The sequence below is a fragment of the Lissotriton vulgaris genome, chromosome 10, assembly GCF_964263255.1.
Source record: "Lissotriton vulgaris chromosome 10, aLisVul1.2, whole genome shotgun sequence".
Lineage (NCBI taxonomy): Eukaryota > Metazoa > Chordata > Amphibia > Caudata > Salamandridae > Lissotriton > Lissotriton vulgaris.
The window spans coordinates 218,710,542-218,728,512 of record NC_141698.1 but is presented as its reverse complement, the minus strand read 5'-3'; positions in this window follow the sequence as shown (position 1 = coordinate 218,728,512).

Sequence of the window (17,971 nt, the reverse complement as noted above, 5' to 3'; positions counted from 1 at the left end):
CCCAATTTACTATCAATCATCTGACTACACTCGGACAATCATGCTATTGTTCACTGGAGGTAACAGGGACAATGTACAAAGCAAATTCCAATCAGAAAGGGGGTGCAACAAGACTGCGTACTTGCCCCCACCCTATTCTCCCTCTATTTAAATGAAGAAACTCAGTCCCTTGTGGCTGGACCAGCGGACACACCATCACTGGCAAATGAGAAGATATCAACACTACTATTTGCTGATATTTTATTAGTATCTCAGACACCCAAAGGGCTGCAAATCCTGTTGCTACGTTTTGAGGAGTGGCAAAGGTTAAGTGTATGGTAATTAGACAGCATAAATCATATAAAGGGAAGATGCATCTGGGCGGTGAGGAACTTGAACAGACAGACGCCTTTGAGTACTTAGGCATCAAATTATCGACGGGCATGTCATGAAAACACCACATAGATAAAACTACTTTAAAACACAAGCAAAAAGCAAGTTCTATATTGAAGGACCACTGTCTGGGAAGTAGCAGACCAATAGCACCTCCTTTGCTGATTTATGACTTCAAAGCAGTGGTATTGCATGGTTTGGAATTATTGTTTTTTTCTAGCTTGACTGGCATGATCATATCCAAGCGCAAGTTTGTTCGAACTTTGCTGTTCCTTCTCCATAGTGCCCCTTTTTACCCGCTCTGATTTGGAATTGGGTAGGAAAAGCATTATATTAAAGCCAGGCTCAAGCATATTCTGTTCTGGCGGAAGTACTACCCCTGAACTCAGGGATGCAGAGGCGTTTCAAGATATAATCAGGTGGGACAGTTTCCATAAGATTGAATGGTGCAAAACATTACAAAAATGCTTCTTTCCCTAGGTTTGTCTAGCCAATGGGAGCAACCATTGCTTGAGCTAATTCCGTTGAATGAGGAAATCAAAAAACTCTGTTGGCATTAGGTGGCACAGAAAGAGTCTGACTATAGCTTGAGAGGTTCTCTTATTATGGATTTTGTGCAGTTCAAATTCAGCCCTCTGTTTGAAGAATACAAGGACTGCAAAAACAGCCCTCTAGGCAGGAAACTATATGTGCAGTTTAGGATTGGCTCTCTACCCCTTAAGTTGTTTAATGCAAAATGGTCCCTGCAATTTGAGCTCCCTTTGACTCACCCAAAGTTGTAAAAAAGGCAAAGAAAGTAGAGCTCATGTATTGTTCATCGGCTCGACAAGGAGGCACTGGATTTGGCTGGTTAGACAAAATCTGGGCACAAGAAACGGCTGTGAAATCTTGCAATCTGACCCTAGACCCCTAGGCCCCTATAGGCATGTTCTATGGGAAAATGTGTGAGATAGATGTGGATTGTTAGACGTTAGGCACTTGCAGCTGTTTATTGACTCTGTGCTGGAATGTTTTTCAGGCATACATTAGCCTATTTGATGAACCTTTTTACTTTAGCGCTATTGCTGGGGTGTTAATGTGCCTAGCCACTTCGTAATATTTCTGAAGCAGTGTTAAAAATGGGTGTCTCTAGTTGGCAAGGGTTTGCACCTTTATCCAAGAAGGGACCTTTTTTCCTAGTCAGGATAAGGGAGGTACACTCCTAAAGTAACTCCTGCTCCCCCCCTTTGGTAGCTTGCCACGAGCAGTCAGGCTTATCTATCTCAGAGGCAATGTGTAAAGCATTTGCACATAACCAACAGTAATACAGTGAAAGCACTACAAAAGGACACCACACCAGTTTAGAAAGATATCCAATGTTTTTATATATCCAAAACAAGACCACAAACAATAAAAATCCCCCCTACAGTTCTCAGAAGTCTTCAAGAATCAAAATAGACTTAAAATACAAATCCTTGAATTCGATAGCTCCATCTATGGCTGTCACAGAGTTGTGAACAACAAATTGAAGCAGTTTTGTTTGACAGCTGCATCGCGGGCCAGCTATGGTGTCGGGAAGACCTGCAAAGCAGTACATTTTAGGAATGCAGGGCGTCGGCGACCTCTCGATGAGCCCCAAAGAGCCTGCATCTGCAAGCGTCGGTTCCGGAGGTCGGTGCAGGAGTTGTCAGGCCCTTGAAGTCACAAGCTTTGCAGATCGAACTCCTCGCAGTTGAAATCGGGAAAGCCGGCATCGTCAGGCGTCAGGCTGCAGTGCGAAGTACAGCAGTGCGGCGTTAGTACCCTCGGGCCACTGTGCAGACAGCAGCTCGGTGATGGTCATCCAGCGGTGTCGGTGAGACCAGGGATGCGGTGTGAAGTGATGCAGTGCTGGCAGGTCACAGTGCAAACAGCAGTATCGTCATTGCTGAGGTGCTGTCGTCAGCTGATGAACTGGAGTCAATGGCGCCGGCATCAGTAGGCAAAGACTGCGGTGCAGGATGAGGAAAGCACATAGTGTATCTTATGAGCGGTCCCCTCTAACCACAGTGTAAGCAGCGGCATTGATGTCGGCATGGAGCGTCATTGTCACGGATAGCAGGGTGGCGGTGTTAAGCAAGGCGGTGCCTACAGGTCGCAGTGCAAGCAGCGGCTTGGTGGCGGCAATGAGTGGTGTCGTCGGTGAGACCAGAGTTGCAGTGCAAAGTGTGGCGGCACCCACTGCGGTGCCTTCAGGACACAGAGTCGGCAGCAGCGTTGTTGACAAAATGGGGTTACTTGTTCTTCTGTTGCAGCATAAAACACACTGTCCCCAGTGCTGGTAACAGATGAACTTGAAGTCTTTGCTGTTCCTGAGATTTCCTGAACAGGGGACAAGCACTACCTCAAGCCCTTTAGAAACTCACAGAAATAAGTTACAGAAAGCTCAGTCCAGTCCTTTCATTGTCCAAAGACAGAAGCAACCACTGCAGGTCAACACAGCAAAGCACACAGCAAAGTGGTAGCCCCTGCTCACAGCTTCTCCAGCTCCTCGTCTTGGTTCCAAAAGAGTTCTAAAGTTCAGGGGTCTGGGCCCCAATATTTATACTCAACATACCTTTGTTCTCTCAGGCAGAGAGTGTATGTGCCTAGTCCAAACCAGGCTGGTCCTCTCTGGCCCAGCTTCCCAGCAGGATGCAGAGACAACATTGTCAACAGCAGATCAGGCCCATCAGGTGCAAGGAAATCTCCTCCCACTACTCTAAATGCAGCCTAGGTCTATTCATCCCAGCCCTAACTCATCCAGGAAAGGCGGGACACACCTCAATCTCCCCCCCTCCCCAGTGGCTCTCTGAAGAGAATGCACATCCCTAGCCTCCAAAGCCAGACAGTCAATCCACAAACCCAGCAGAGACTCACAGAATGGCTAAGCAAGAAAAGACCTACTTTTTAACAGTGGTATTTTCAAACACAGATTATAAAAATCATCTTTACTAAAAGATGCATTTTTACATTCTGAGTCCAGGCATACCAAACTCCATTTCCCTATCTTGTCCCAATGGGAAGTTATGCTTACAAGATGTTATAAGTAAAACTCCAATTCTATCCTATGAGGCAGATAGCCTTACATATTGAAAAAAGAAATGCCCTGTAATTCACTACCAGGACATGCCACACACACCAGTAAATGTCCTACATTCAACATACACAGCACCCTGTCCACAGGAGTATATTGGGCCTACCTTAGGGTGGTTGAATTATATGTAAGAAAAGGGAAGATTAGGGCCTGGCAAGTGGGTATATTTGCCAAGTCGACATAGCAGTTGCAAACTATGCAGAGACTCTGCAGTGGCAGGTCTGAGTTTACATTTACATGGCTACTTCTCAGTGTGGCACAACTAGTGCTGCAGGTCAACTGTACCATTTGATTTACAGGCCCTGGTACTCTTAGTACAGTGTACTTGGGACTTACTAGCAAATCAAATATGCAAATCATGGAAGCCCCAATCATAACACAATTTACAATAGGAGCGCTTGTACTTTAACACTGAACAGCAACGAGAAAGTGGGCACAGACACTAAACCAGCAAAAACAGAGTCAAAACCGGGATGTCATAATGCAAAAAGACAGGGGAAACATGCCAAAAGATGCCAAGACTAACAAGCGGTCTGCTTGAAATGTATGTAGCTACTAATTTTACACACTATGGTGCTCAATCTGTGGTGTTTTGCACCTGTTAGTCTTAGGAGAGTTTAATTGCTACTTGAAATGATCTGGTTTAAACTGTTTTATATCAACTGGATTATGTATTGCAATTTACTGCATGTCTGTCTACATTAGGAGCAATTGCTGAAATGACTGTATCTACCTGTTTTAATAAATGCATTTTTAAGCGCTTTTTTGGTTTTATCTTTTGTGATGTTGTTAAGGATGTATCTATTCTGAAACAAACATATTAGAATTGTAATTGGAACAATGGCGTTAGTAACAGACACAACTGAAAAACACCTAACCTCAAACAATGTGACTGTCATGAAGTGTGGAGCAATTGATGTAGTTGAAAATTCAACTAGAGGGGGGAATGTAAATATTGATAAATAAGATGTCAATGTACGCCATGATATGTGTACGTATAACAAGAAACTTGCATTACTGTTGTCAAATCAACCCAATATGATCTCCCCTTCCACCATGAATAAGAAATTTGTGGTCAAGCAGGCTTTGTGACCTAGGCAACTGATTGACAGATCACAGGTGGGTTGACACGTAACCCTTTAACAACCACACATGCAGGAAAACCCAGATCTAACCCACATATAGGCAGTGACACCACAAAGGTCTTAGGAGACTGGCCCCAATAAAACACAAAGTTAGGAATAATCAGCCAATCAGAACACATCATGAACACCGCACACTGTGATCATGTGCTCCCCATGCGGGAGAGCTGGACATGTACCCACAGGCCCGACATTTTCTCCACACCAGCTCGAGACCCACCTGTGCTTCTTCTCAAATGAGCAGATTTATGGCCTCTGACTAAGCCCAGATTTCTGTCTCCAAAGGAATGTACAAATTGCTTTATAGCGCTTCATGTTAATGTATGAACAGATGGCTGAAACCAATGTGTATTGAGACAGTTCCTGTTTTGTCAAACTCCCTTTTCTTTCATTTTTTTCAAGGTAAATTCATATTTGAGCAACAGCTGGACTTCTCCAGAACCATTGCAAACATTATCATAGATCTGTGAAAATTAAGTTTTTAGTAGCAATTCTTAAGTGTGAGTTTTTCATGTGATGATGGATTACGTACCGTGATTTGATATTCTGAATATATGTGACATTATAAGTGTTATTATTGTTAAGTTTTAACTGAAATAAAATTGTATAGACTGAAGTGCTAAATAATTGATGAGTTCCGTTTTGCTAGAACATATTTAGACCTCAGATCTAATAATAGAATAAACCCTCCTGATAAATAACTGGTTTTAGAGAATTGTTTTTTATCCACTTGTTCCTCTACATGGAACGATTCTTTCATGTTGTGCAGAGATAATCCCAGATTGAAAACCCAAGCCAATTTATATACTTAACTGCTTGCTTTATAGTAATTGTTTTAAACAATTACCTAGCAAATCGTACCCTCTCAAGATAAGTAAGCTGAACCCCTCCCCAATCACTGAAAAGAAACAGAATACATGTAAAGCACCTGACAGTTTGTATGCATATCTCTACCATCTGGTCATTTCAGAATGGTGCTATTTAAATTGATTGCATCTGATAAATGTATAGTCCCCGAGACAGTGCTTTACGCTGGTAAAATTGAGTGGACCTTTTGCAAACTGAAAAAGTGTTGTATCCATGGATTTGGGGAAACTGAAACGTTTTAGTAATTTATTTGGTAACCCGAAAATAACCAGAAAATATGCCAAAAATATCCACTAATCTTACCTGTTCAGGAATCAATGTTAAAGGAGAAGCTAGAGTTAAAAGCTCAGGTTTAGATCGTCTAAGCTTTAAATAAATATATATAACCATGCATGACAATTCAATTCCTGTAGACCACCTTGTATGTCTTTTCACCCCTCAATGCATTAAAATCTATTGTATGGGTGAAATAAAGAACCCCAAATTTAAGGTAAAAAACTTCAAACACTTCGAATTGTCTATAGTGGAAAACCTGATCTCTGGAAAGTTGCTGAACCACAAAATAGAGCCCATACAATCAAAATGATAGATTGTTATAAATCAATCATGACTGAAGTGGTAAACCAACTTACACTGCCTACATTAAAAATGACAAAACAATAATGATTCTGCACACTGCTCTCTAAAGAATTACAATTAGAAAATTAAAAAAGGAATAGTTTGACCATGGTGGCATAAACCTCCTAGGATATAGCTTAAAATGATACAATTCAAACCCAACATTTACAAAAAAAGCTGTATTTGAGGCCAAGGCATTCTTCGCAGAGTCAAGTATCCATATTGTTAAAAGAATTCCCTAAGAAATGTTTCAAAATTGTCGTAAAATAATGGTATCTGAGACTCTAGGAAACCTGAAAGAGATTTTCAAGCTTCTCACATGAAAAAATGATAACAATGGAACACTCTTTCTCCACCAACAAATTAGTGAAATGTGCAGACGCCATAAAATGTAATCCTACTGCGATCTGATCATCATTCCAGGAGGTTTGAGTGACTCATAACTTTTAATATCTAAGGCCACACTCACATTTCTCAGACTAGAGAAAGATATTAGAAAGATATTAGAACATAACTCATCACCTGCATAACAAATGTGCTCAATTCCCCTTGATTCAGGGAACTGTCTCGAATGAGTTAAAAACTAGACCAATCACTCACTACTCATAAAGCTAGCAGTAGACCCAGAAGATATGTGCGACTTCCAATTGGCATCACATTTTCCTTTCTTAGCCTAATTGTGGAGAGTTGTGTCACAGAGCAATTACATTGCTTCATGAAAGACAATAATCACTTTTCATAAAGTCAAGTAAAAACAATGTGTAATATCTTTATGTTATGTTTATTGTGTTCCCCTTTACCATGTAACTAGTTGCCCAGCCAGTGTTAGTGTTCTGTGTAGAATGTTGACGTGAGTGGAATGCTTGGGTGTGTGAGTGGAAACAGTTGGAAGATGGGCTGAGCAGCTCGCAGGCTGCTCCTGGCGGGACTGTTACTATGGATGTTAAGAACTTAGGGGCATATTATCAAGTAGGGCGTTTAAAAATTTTCACCGTTTTAGCGGCTGAAAACTGCTGCTAAAGCGGCAATATTGGGCTTGATAATACGGCCTTGTGAATTCCAATAGAAACACATGTTCTGTTGTGAACATGGGCTTCTATTTGAATTCTCCACGGCATATTATCAAGCCCATTATCGCCGCTTTAGCTGCAGATTTCTGACGCTAAAACCGCGATAATTTTTAATGCCGTGCTTGATAATATGCCCCCTAATAAATAACTTGAAAGACACAACCTGTCTATGTCTACTGTGTCACCTCTGCTCAAGCAACTTGCTTATTACACAATCTCAGCAAATAAGACTGACAAACTTCCTTTCAAGACCTTTCTTACTTGTCTAGGAGTTCCACAATTAATAATACTCTCCCCATCGCTCTGCAGTATGTACATGGAGGGCTTCAGCTCTCTCTTGACTGATTAGAATATTTCATCTCACCAGATGATATTCGAGGGTTTCACACCATTAAAATACATTCAATACAAAGAGAGAACAGTACAACACATGTACAACGATTCCTTTTACACTACAATAAGGTAAGTACAATGAGATATGTTGCAATCCATTGCATTTACAACTCATTTAAGGGTGTAAGGATGGGTTATTTGTCAGTGGCGTGTAAGGATACTAAGGGGATTTTAGAGTTCAGGGATTGATTGGTGGTCTATAGGAGTAGTAAGGGGTATTAGGTTTCATGGATGTATGGGGTATAAGGGTAATAAGGGGTTTTTAGGCTTCAGGGATGGGTAATGGAAAGGGGAAGTAAGGAGTTTTTATGTGTGAGTGATGGATGAGGTAAAGGGGTAGCAAGGAGATTTTAAGTTCAAGTCATAGGTGGGCTTAAGGGACCGTAAGGTAGTTTTAGGTTTTCAGGATGGGTGGGGTAAAGATGTAGTAAGGGTTTGTGCATTTCAGGCAATGGTGGTGTATAAGGTTAGTAAGGGTTTTTAGGTTTCAGAGATGGGTGGGGTATAGGGATAGAAAGTGTTTTTAGGTTTGAGTGATGGGTGGGCAACCATGCTAGTATGATAATTTTAGGTATCAGGATTAGGTGGGGTTTAGTAGTAGTATGGGTTTTTAGGTTTTAGGGACAAGTGGGGTAAAGGGGTAGTAAGGGTTTTGTAGCTTTGAGAGATGGATGAGGAAAATAGGGGGTAGGAGTTTTTAGGATTTAAGGATGGGTGGGGTAAAGGTGTAATGAGAGGTTTTTAGTTTTCAGGAATGGGTGGGTCATAGTAGTACTCAGACAGAAATGTTTTTTAGGTGTCAGGGATGGGTTGGATAAAGAGGTAATACGTTTTTTTATCCAGGTTTATGGGATGGGTAGTTTATAGAAGTATTAAAGCCACACTTTTTATTTGTTTGGGTTAAGTGAGGTACAGGGTATTACAGAGTTTTTACATTTGAGGGATGAGTGGGGTGAAGGGCTAGTGAGATTTGTTTAGATTTCAGGGATTGGTGAGGTTTATGCCTAGTTAGGGTTGTTAGGTTTCAGAGGTAAATGGGGTGTAGTATAGAGAAACTTTGTATATAAATGTATACATACAGAAATATATCTATATGTGTGTATAGATAAATGCAGATATAGTGTGTGTGTGTTATTCATGTGAATACATGCGTTGTGTGTTGTTGTGGTAGTCATTGCAGTGATTTATGTAATTGAAGTGAATGTGAAGGTGTTTTAACTGCAATTGTGTTAGTAAATGCATGATACGTGTACTTTATTGTGTTTGAACTTGTGCTAGTAACCTATATTATATTGCAGCCCTGGCTAACTTCCTAAATATCCTCCAATTCTACATGTCACTTCCTGACCTTAAACCGAACCCTCTGAAGATGGCATCCCTCCCTATCTTTCCCCGAAAATGCTTTACTCCAGTTCAAACCTTGCTAGTTTTTAAAAACCTCCTAGGTTGCAATCCTTCTGTTGTGGAAAACACTCAAGGATTCACGCGCAAAAAAACCCTCAGTATGCACACCCTCTTCAAAGCACTAATTAATGGAGTGTACTGCAAAATAAGACTAATATGAGAAATGATGTCATCTTTCCTAGGAGATGACTTCAAAACTCGTGGTGTCAGTGCTAGACCTCTCTAGGCTTGACTATGGCACCCTAAAAGCAAATGTCGGTGCTTTAACCACATGGCTGCTGGGCGTTTTCACCCCCAGTGCTGGAAAATGCCATTTTAGTGGCACTATGACGAGCTCAGCTCGTCATCCGCACACGACACCCGTGGGTGATGACGAGCTGAGCTCGTCATCAGCATCGAAAGGGTTAATAGCAACCCTCAACAACATAGGCGATCTGATACCTGGCACCAGAAAATGTGTCTATAATGCTCCAAGTCTTTTTGTACTCACTTGCTTCCCATACAGATCAGAATCTTTTTCAAATTGGCTTGCATTTTCCATACCACTATCTATGAGGATTCTCCTAAATATCTTCCATGCCAATTCATCGCTCGGGAACACTCCAAAGCCCAAACTCCGTCCTCCTGCACATACCAGTCTTCAATAAAGCAAATGCTCTAATTCAAGCTTTCTCACAGGGTGGACCCAGAACCTGGAACTCCATTCCCTGACTATTAATGGAAATTTCTTCATACCAATATTCAAGAGAGAACTCAAAATTCTGCTCTCCCAACACTACTTCTATTGGGGAAGGTATGTATGATCTTCTCAGTTCTTGAATGTTGGATGTCAGTGAAAAATATTGATGTTAAACTGTAGTGTTATTCAGAGAAAGTGGATATTAAAGTTTTGCACCCATTGCACCACACCTTATGGAATTCTTACATTGAGCCGCTTAACAGACGTGTCTTTGCGTTCACAAAGTAGGATCGCCTTCCGAATGCTAATATTCATAAATATGTTCACTACTTGTTATGAACGTTTACCAAAGCTATGTATTTATATAAACATTCAACATCTTACAAAGCACTCAGATACTCTGGTGGGTACGGTTCATACTGGACAATTCTGCAAATAAATATATAAAAACAATTCTCTGCAAACATTAACCATTTTTGTTTAGTATAACTAAGACACACTCTAATTTCTGATTACCAATGTTCCGTGATTTTTTGATTTTTGTTTAAAAAGCTTTATTTGAAAATGTAGAACAATTGTAGAAATGCAGATAAGAAAAAGGAGCAGAATAATGAGATATAATCCTAAAATAGTCCTTAGAGATATAAGGGAAAAATAAATGCGAAATACAATACATTAAAATCGGCTCAATAAAGTAAAACATATCTCAAATTGCATGCACAGGAATGAATTCCGCAATATATAACGAGTAAGAGGGATAAGATAATGACTTTATTGCATGAATAATTAAAACCTTCGCAAACAAGTAAAACAATAATTCACAAGATGCAGCTTCACCTGAAAAAAGATTACAAATATGTGGTAGTTCATAAGAATTACAAAGGAATAAAACTTATAGGGAAGATAGTTCTTCATGGTTAAAAATATAGATCAGCATGAGGCTTGTTCCCGTGGATGGATGTACCCCATGAAATGAGGTCTCCCTTATACTTGCTGGGCATAACTCTGGGCTCGCGCTGGAACTTTGGAATTTGCCTAGCCCCTGCTGTTTGCTCGACCGCTAGTCCTCCCGCCGCCGCACTGTCACCTGGAGCGGCCGCTGAGAGGAGGACTAGCCTTCTCAGAGGGCGCTGAGGCTCGAGCCGACAACGTCATCGTCTGCGCCTGGAGGCGCTATAAATCATGCTTCACATCGGTGGAGCGGGTGTCTCCCTTATACTTGCTGGGCATAACGTGACTCTGGGCTCACGCTGGAACTTTGGAATGTGCCTACCCCCTGCTGTTTGCTCGACCGCTAGTCCTCCCGCCGCCGCACTGTCCCCTTGAGCGGCCGCTGAGAGGAGAACTAGCCTTCCCAGAGGGCACTGCGGCTCAAGCCGACAATGTCATCGTCTGCGCCTGGAGGCGCTATAAATCACGCTTCACATCGGTGGAGCGGGTGTCTCACTTATACTTGCTGGGCATAATGTGACTCTGGGCTCGCGCTGGAACTTTGGAATTTGCCTACCCCCTGCTGTTTGCTCGACCGCTAGTCCTCCCGCCGCTGCACTGTCACCTGGAGCGGCCGCTGAGAGGAGGATTAGCCTTCCCAGAGGGCACTGCGGCTCAAGCCGATAACGTCATCGTCTGCGCCTGGAGGCGCTATAAATCACGCTTCACATTGGTGGAGCGGGTGTCTCCCTTATACTTGCTGGGCATAACGTGATTCTGGGCTCGCGCTGGAACTTTGGAATTTGCCTACCACCTGCTGTTTGCTCAACCGCTAGTCCTCCAGCCACCGCACTGTCACCTGGAGCGGCCGCTGAGAGGAGGACTAGCCTTCCCAGAGGGCATTGCGGCTCAAGCTGACAACGTCACCGTCTGCGCCTGGAGGCGCTATAAATCACGCTTCACAGCGTTGGAGCGGGTGTCTCCCTTATACTTGCTGGGCATAACGTGACTCTGGGCTCGCGCTGGAACTTTGGAATTTGACTACCGCCTGCTGTTTGCTCGACCGCTAGTCTTCCCAGAGGGCACTTCGAATCAAGCCGGCAACTTCATCGTCTGCGCCTGGAGGTGCTATAAATCACGCTTCACACCCGCGTCGTGGGATCACGCGCGCAGGGCACGCCGGGCTTAGCCCGGGCAAAGGGCTGGGCCCACTCTCTTTGAGGTTCATCAAGGCGGACCGAAGGTACTGTTTCCTCTTTTCCTCTTTTGAAGTCTTTTGTTATTGCTCTCCTTCTCATCGTGTTGGTGTGCTGACTATTGTCCCGCCCCATTCTGTTTTTTTCATCCTGCTAAGTGAATAAAAAATACCCACTATGTCTAGACCAATATTGAGTACAAGATCCGCGTCAAAACGTAATGGGACTTTGGACGATTTTATTTCTAGAGCTGAGGCTTTCGTAGAGCGTGAGATCGATCTAGTACAGAGAAGATTCTCCTTGGACCCTTCTAAACTACCGACCTATGTAAATCATATGGATAAGTCAACACCGGAACACTTGTTATCTCAAACAGTCCAAGTCATGCACAATTCAAACTCTGAAAATCCTTCTGCCGATTCTATTGTGAGCATTAATCAGTTTACAGACAATCGAGCGCCAAGCCCGGGCATTTCAAGTAGATTACGGACTGCTAGGGCCCAAGGGGCTAGGGGTCAAACCAATATTGAGAAAAGTGACAACTCGATTAGGGGAAAGAAGACCAGCCAGAAAAAAAATCTATTGTGAAAGGGGGGGGTCTAATGCAAGGAAACTGTAACTGTAACTGTAACCCCAGGGCCCATATTTAAGTCCATAGGTACACAAACTGATGGAATTTATGTTAATGATTTTCAAGGGGACATAGGAGTACTGGAAGGTCTTGAACAGTCAATGACAGTCTTCTTAAAAGCAGCCCTATCGTCAATCCACAAACAAATAGATGAGACCCTGAATGTTGAAAATGTACAACTCAACACCGCCGTCACTCATTTGGGGAAGAGTATAGATGAAGGGAAAACACTAATAATAAAAGGCCAGGAGCTGATTGCCACATTAAAAGCTCCTTTAACAAAGATTGGGAGGGAAATTGATGTGCAGGGATCAGTGTGTACCACAAAGGATACAGGTGGGACTAATTTAGATAGATCTTGTCCTAATGTCATCAAGGAGACGGCTGATCCATCTCCGCCTAGGAGGAAGATACCATCAACTCCAGTTATACCTCTGGTTACACAGGATGCCATGCACAAATCAGGTAATGATACCCAATACAGCCCCAAAGGGACAGACGTATTGGATCTCCCTCCCGCTTCATGCCCCTATGTCATAGTATTGACAGGTGTGCCGGTATTAAAAAAAAAAACAACTGGAATCATGGGGTAATTTAAAAAACAAAACTATCGATTGGCTAGTGAACCATAAAAACTTAAATGCGAGAGGAGCTAATGATATCCTAATGGTTCGAAGGGTAGGGTGGGTGGGAGTTTCACCGAAAGTCATCTCTGGGGATTGCATAGTTATCAACTTTAGGTACCCTCATATGGCTCGAGCTTTGTTAAGATCCAATGAAGAGACTTCTTTAAGACAAACAAATATTCATGCTCTTCAACTAGGTTATTTCTATAAACCCCACCATACCAAAATAGTAGCCTTTTCTAATGATATAGGTTCGATTGCTTTATCTAATAGGTTCCAAGAGCTATCCCAGTTGGAAGCAGTGGACTGACTGCATCCTCCATACATCCCGGGGAACTATACAAGGGCAGAATCTAAAATAAATGCAGGTAATAAATCCAATATATGTGTAAATAATGGAAAAAGTGAACAGGAAAACGCCAATGATAAAGATGTAGTCACCCTTATTGATATGAGCCCACATACTATTAATAACCCTATAGCATCTACTGACCCCATTGACACTCATCTAAAAATTTTGTCATGGAATATAGCTGGCCTGAGGAAGAACACAATAGACCTGGGATGGAACGAATATATCGATGAATTTGACATATGTCTATTGCAAGAGACATGGGCTATTAAAGAAATACATTGTGTGGGTTATAAAAGTTTTTTTATTGCAGCCATTCCTTCACCTAGAGGTAGGCCATCTGGAGGCTTAGTTATCTGGACTAAAATCACGATCAAAGGTACAGTGCAGCAGTTAGAGACGCACTCTCCTGACATTCTTGGTATCAAAATAAAAACCAATGATGGAAGGACCTTGCATGTGTATAACGTCTATAGTCGACCCAGCTCGACATCCAAAGAATCGTTAGTATTTACACAATTGGAACAGGTTATTAATAGGAACGGGTCAGACACAGGCGTAATACTAGGAGGTGATTTTAACTGTGAATATGAGCCAATAAATGGATTTGAACACATTTACGAGGAGGAAGACATGGTAAACGAGATACCTGAAATATCATGTTTAAAAATGGTCCCATGCACAACACTTGCACTCCAAATAAAGGGCCTAATGTTGACCAATGGGTTAAGATCATGTAGTGGTCGTCTTCCCTCTGATAAAATGATGGCTCCCACCTTTTACAGGAACAACTCCCACAGTAAGCTAGATTATATAGTTTTGTCCCTCGACCTTTGGAAATATGCAATTGATTGCAGGGTAGAGTCAAGATTGGAGAGTGATCATCGGCCAATCAAAGCAGTATTAAAAAATACCATAATATCTACTACTGTAGATTATATCACTCCTCACCCAGCCTCAACCGATAATGTAATTTGTATCCAATAACCGCCGAGCAGTCAAATGGGGACAGATCTTGGCCAATGGAAGTAATTTAGAAAATATTTATAATTTACTAGTTTCTACTTTTTCCCCCCTCTTACATATTGTAGTTCCAATAGATGGGGACTCATTCCTGGAATTACATAACAGATTTTTTAGTGCAATAACACGAATATTAACAAAGCCAGCTAAAGCAGACTCAGTAATTGGAAGAAGGAGACCCATGGGGAAACCATGGTATAATAAAGCCTGAACTAATAAACTCAATTAAAATTAAGGACAACAGCTCAAAGGTAAGGGAGGCGAGACAAAACTACAAGAAAGTTCTCGCGAATACCAAATCGGCATGGGACGATCTAATTTGGTCCGATATGCTAACGGCAGCTAGGAACAAAGATTCCTGTTGATTTTGGAAATTAGTGGCAAAAAAAATCATAAAGAAAGGGGTTCTGGAGAAGTATATTTGGAGGAAAAGACGTGGAGTGATCACTTCACTTCCCTGTACGCAGCCCCGGACTTTGAGGTCGAGAGGGATTGCCCCTCAGTGACTAACCAGGAAGAGATTACACTTTTAGCAATTAACATGGTGAAAAAATGTAGGCTTAGACTCTATTCCAGGAGACGTATATAAACATGACACGAGTATCTGGGGGCCTTATCTAAATCAGTTGTTCAATTTCATAGCTGCGGGAGCTGAAATACCTGCTTCATGGAGGAGGGCGGTTATTATCTGTATCTATAAAAAGGGTGATAGGAGAGATCCAGCTAATTACCGCCCTAACAGCCTGATAGATATACTGCAAAAAATATACGCAAGACACATTTTAAATAGAATCAATTTATGGATAGAAGAAGGGAATGTACTTTCCAAATTCCAAGCGGGATTTAGAAATAAAATCAGCACTATAGACCAAGTGTTCAGGTTTTGTTGTTTGACCTGGAAATACATTAGTCTAAAGAAGGGCCATCTGTACATGGCTTTTATTGATTTAAGTGATGCTTTTGACCTCATACCTAGGCATCTGCTGTGGAAAGTACTTGAGAAACAGGGATTACCCGCTAACATTATAGAGCAGCTGATAAGATTACATCGTGATAACTATGCTAGGGTGAGGTGGGGCCCTGGGGGTGAACTCACGAGTCCAATCCCTATAAAAAGAGGTGTACGCCAGAGCTGTGTCCTGGCGCCTACCCTCTTCTCTCTGTTTGTTAATGACGTTCCCGTTTATTTAAGTAAATGCAGGAATGGCTCACCCAAACTAGTGGGAGAGGTGGTGTCGTCCCTATTATTTGCAGACAACACCATCTTAATTTACCAAACTGCAAATGGTCTACAGTGTCTACTCAACTCCTTTCCCTTTTATTGTAGTGACAGGGGATTAGAGATAAATGCTAGTAAAACCAAATATATGGCCATAAACCCCCATAGCTCTTTTAGAGAGAATTTGGTTTTAGGCAGTGAAAAATTGGAATATGTCCGAAATTTTAACTATTTGGGAGTTTCACTTGATTCTAAAATGCAGTGGAAAACCCAAATTGACAAAAGTAAATTACTTTTAATACAGAACAGTGGCCCCTTATTAAAAAGGCATGGGGAAAGCCAGAATAAAGCTATGCTCGCTGCACTTGAGGTGCACCGTGCTAAAGCTTAGGCGGTGTCAGACGAGGTCTTCCTCAGGATCTGTCGAGTTGATTTAAGGGCCCACCTCTCGATACCTCCAATTCTGATTGTAGTAAATACACAGAATATTGAAGTGGTCAAGCAGGGGGAAAAGGGTGTTGGGAAGGGAACAGCAGGGGAGGAGATCTGAAAAGGAAAAGTTAATGCTGCAAGTCTTTTCTAGTATTTGCGAAAAACTCTGCAACAACTTACATAACGAATAGTACTTCTTAAATTAAAAGGCTTTTGACTTTAAACACTGCCTAAACTCCAATGTTATCACATGAAACAATGTTTTGAATTGCACATCAAAAACACAATAGAATCTCAGGATCACAAAGACTTATTGACATTTTTCTTGTAAATAAACTCTTTACAATGATAGTCATAAATGTCTCTTTGCCTTATAAATATCTGCTTTACATAGATAACTCCGAATATCTCTTTATCTTGTAAATATTCAGTTTACATCAACAATCTTCTACTTAAAAAAAAACTTCACATGAATATTCTTTCTTTCAGCAACATAAATCCTTTTGCTGTAGTCTGCAAAATGTATTACACCAGTTAAGAATAGCGACCAAAAACCATTGAAAGTAGAACCCAACAAGATAGAGTCTAAACTCTCAATGAATAATTCCACAAGAAACTCTGAATGATTTTATTTGACCAGAGAAACCAACTAAACGCACATTAGCAAAGATTGCGCCAAATGTTAGTCTTAATAATTGAACCTAAAATGGTCCTACCTGTAGAGTACGACCTACTCTACTCAAAGAAGGGCGTGGCTGCAGGAAACCAAAGATTCGGAGAAGTAACTTACAGGATCAGCCAAGGTCTCCACAGCACTCTTGCAACAGGATTCACCTTCTTCAAAGGACCTTCAGCTGGATACCAATTGCGCTGCAACAAGAAGTCAGAAAATGCTTCCCAAGCTCTAATTCCAACTCAGAGCATCAGGAGGAAGCTGCCACACCTTCAAAATCCCAGGAATAGTGAGAAAAGGCGCGTTGTCGCGTACGTTTACGTGACTATGCCCGGTGTTTTAAGCGACCGCTTGCCGTTTCTCACGCATCTCGCGGACGCGTTAAAGCCGCTTGCCAAGTCTCACGCATCTCGCATGAGGCTGCCAAACCTCACGCATCTCGCGGACGCGTTTAGGGTGCCATATCTAACGCATTAGGCGGACAGGGGAGGATAAACACCATACATAGTGCACAGTTCAATACAGAAAAGGCATTTTTCAACACAGTACATCATCTTCATCATAGGGCTACACAATGTAACCACCAACGCCCCTTAGCATGAAAACGATGTATCTTTCCACACAGATGTCTAGGGCATGATGGTACAGGACGTGGGGCGGGCCCTAGACCGCAGACCACCCTAGTCCTGACAGGCGGCGGCCCTATATGGGGCAGAACTGTGGGGCCCTGCATGTAAAAAATCATTTGAGGTGAAAGAAAACATATTCTATAGATCCCTCTTAAAGATGCCTGTGCGTACTCCCACAACCCCCGATGATGCTAGATCTGGAAATTATTCAGAAAAGGGGGTGGTGGTGAACAGAGTGTCTGAATTTAGCAGACCACTCTTACCCAGTCCAAAGATCAGGGCTTGATCCATCACCGTTATTTATCTCACTGCACCATCCCAGCTCAGAACCTGGCTATATGCAAATCAGTCTGTCCCTGGCCCAGTGCATCATGGGAACAGGGCAGACTAAACTACCAAGCCAATTCTTCACCAGAAAGGAGACAAGCTACCGGGGACCGGTTTCTGGCATTTCAGCCGTCTTCGGCCCGGCTTGCTTGAATCCTGATGGTGCAGTGAGAAAGGGACTCATGTCTGAGTATTAACTCTCTCCTGACTGCAGAGGCAGAGCTGAGTAGGTTAATCGCGAGTGGACGCCCCTTGGATCAACAAATGTTGGAAATTATGGTGCTAAAGGCTGAA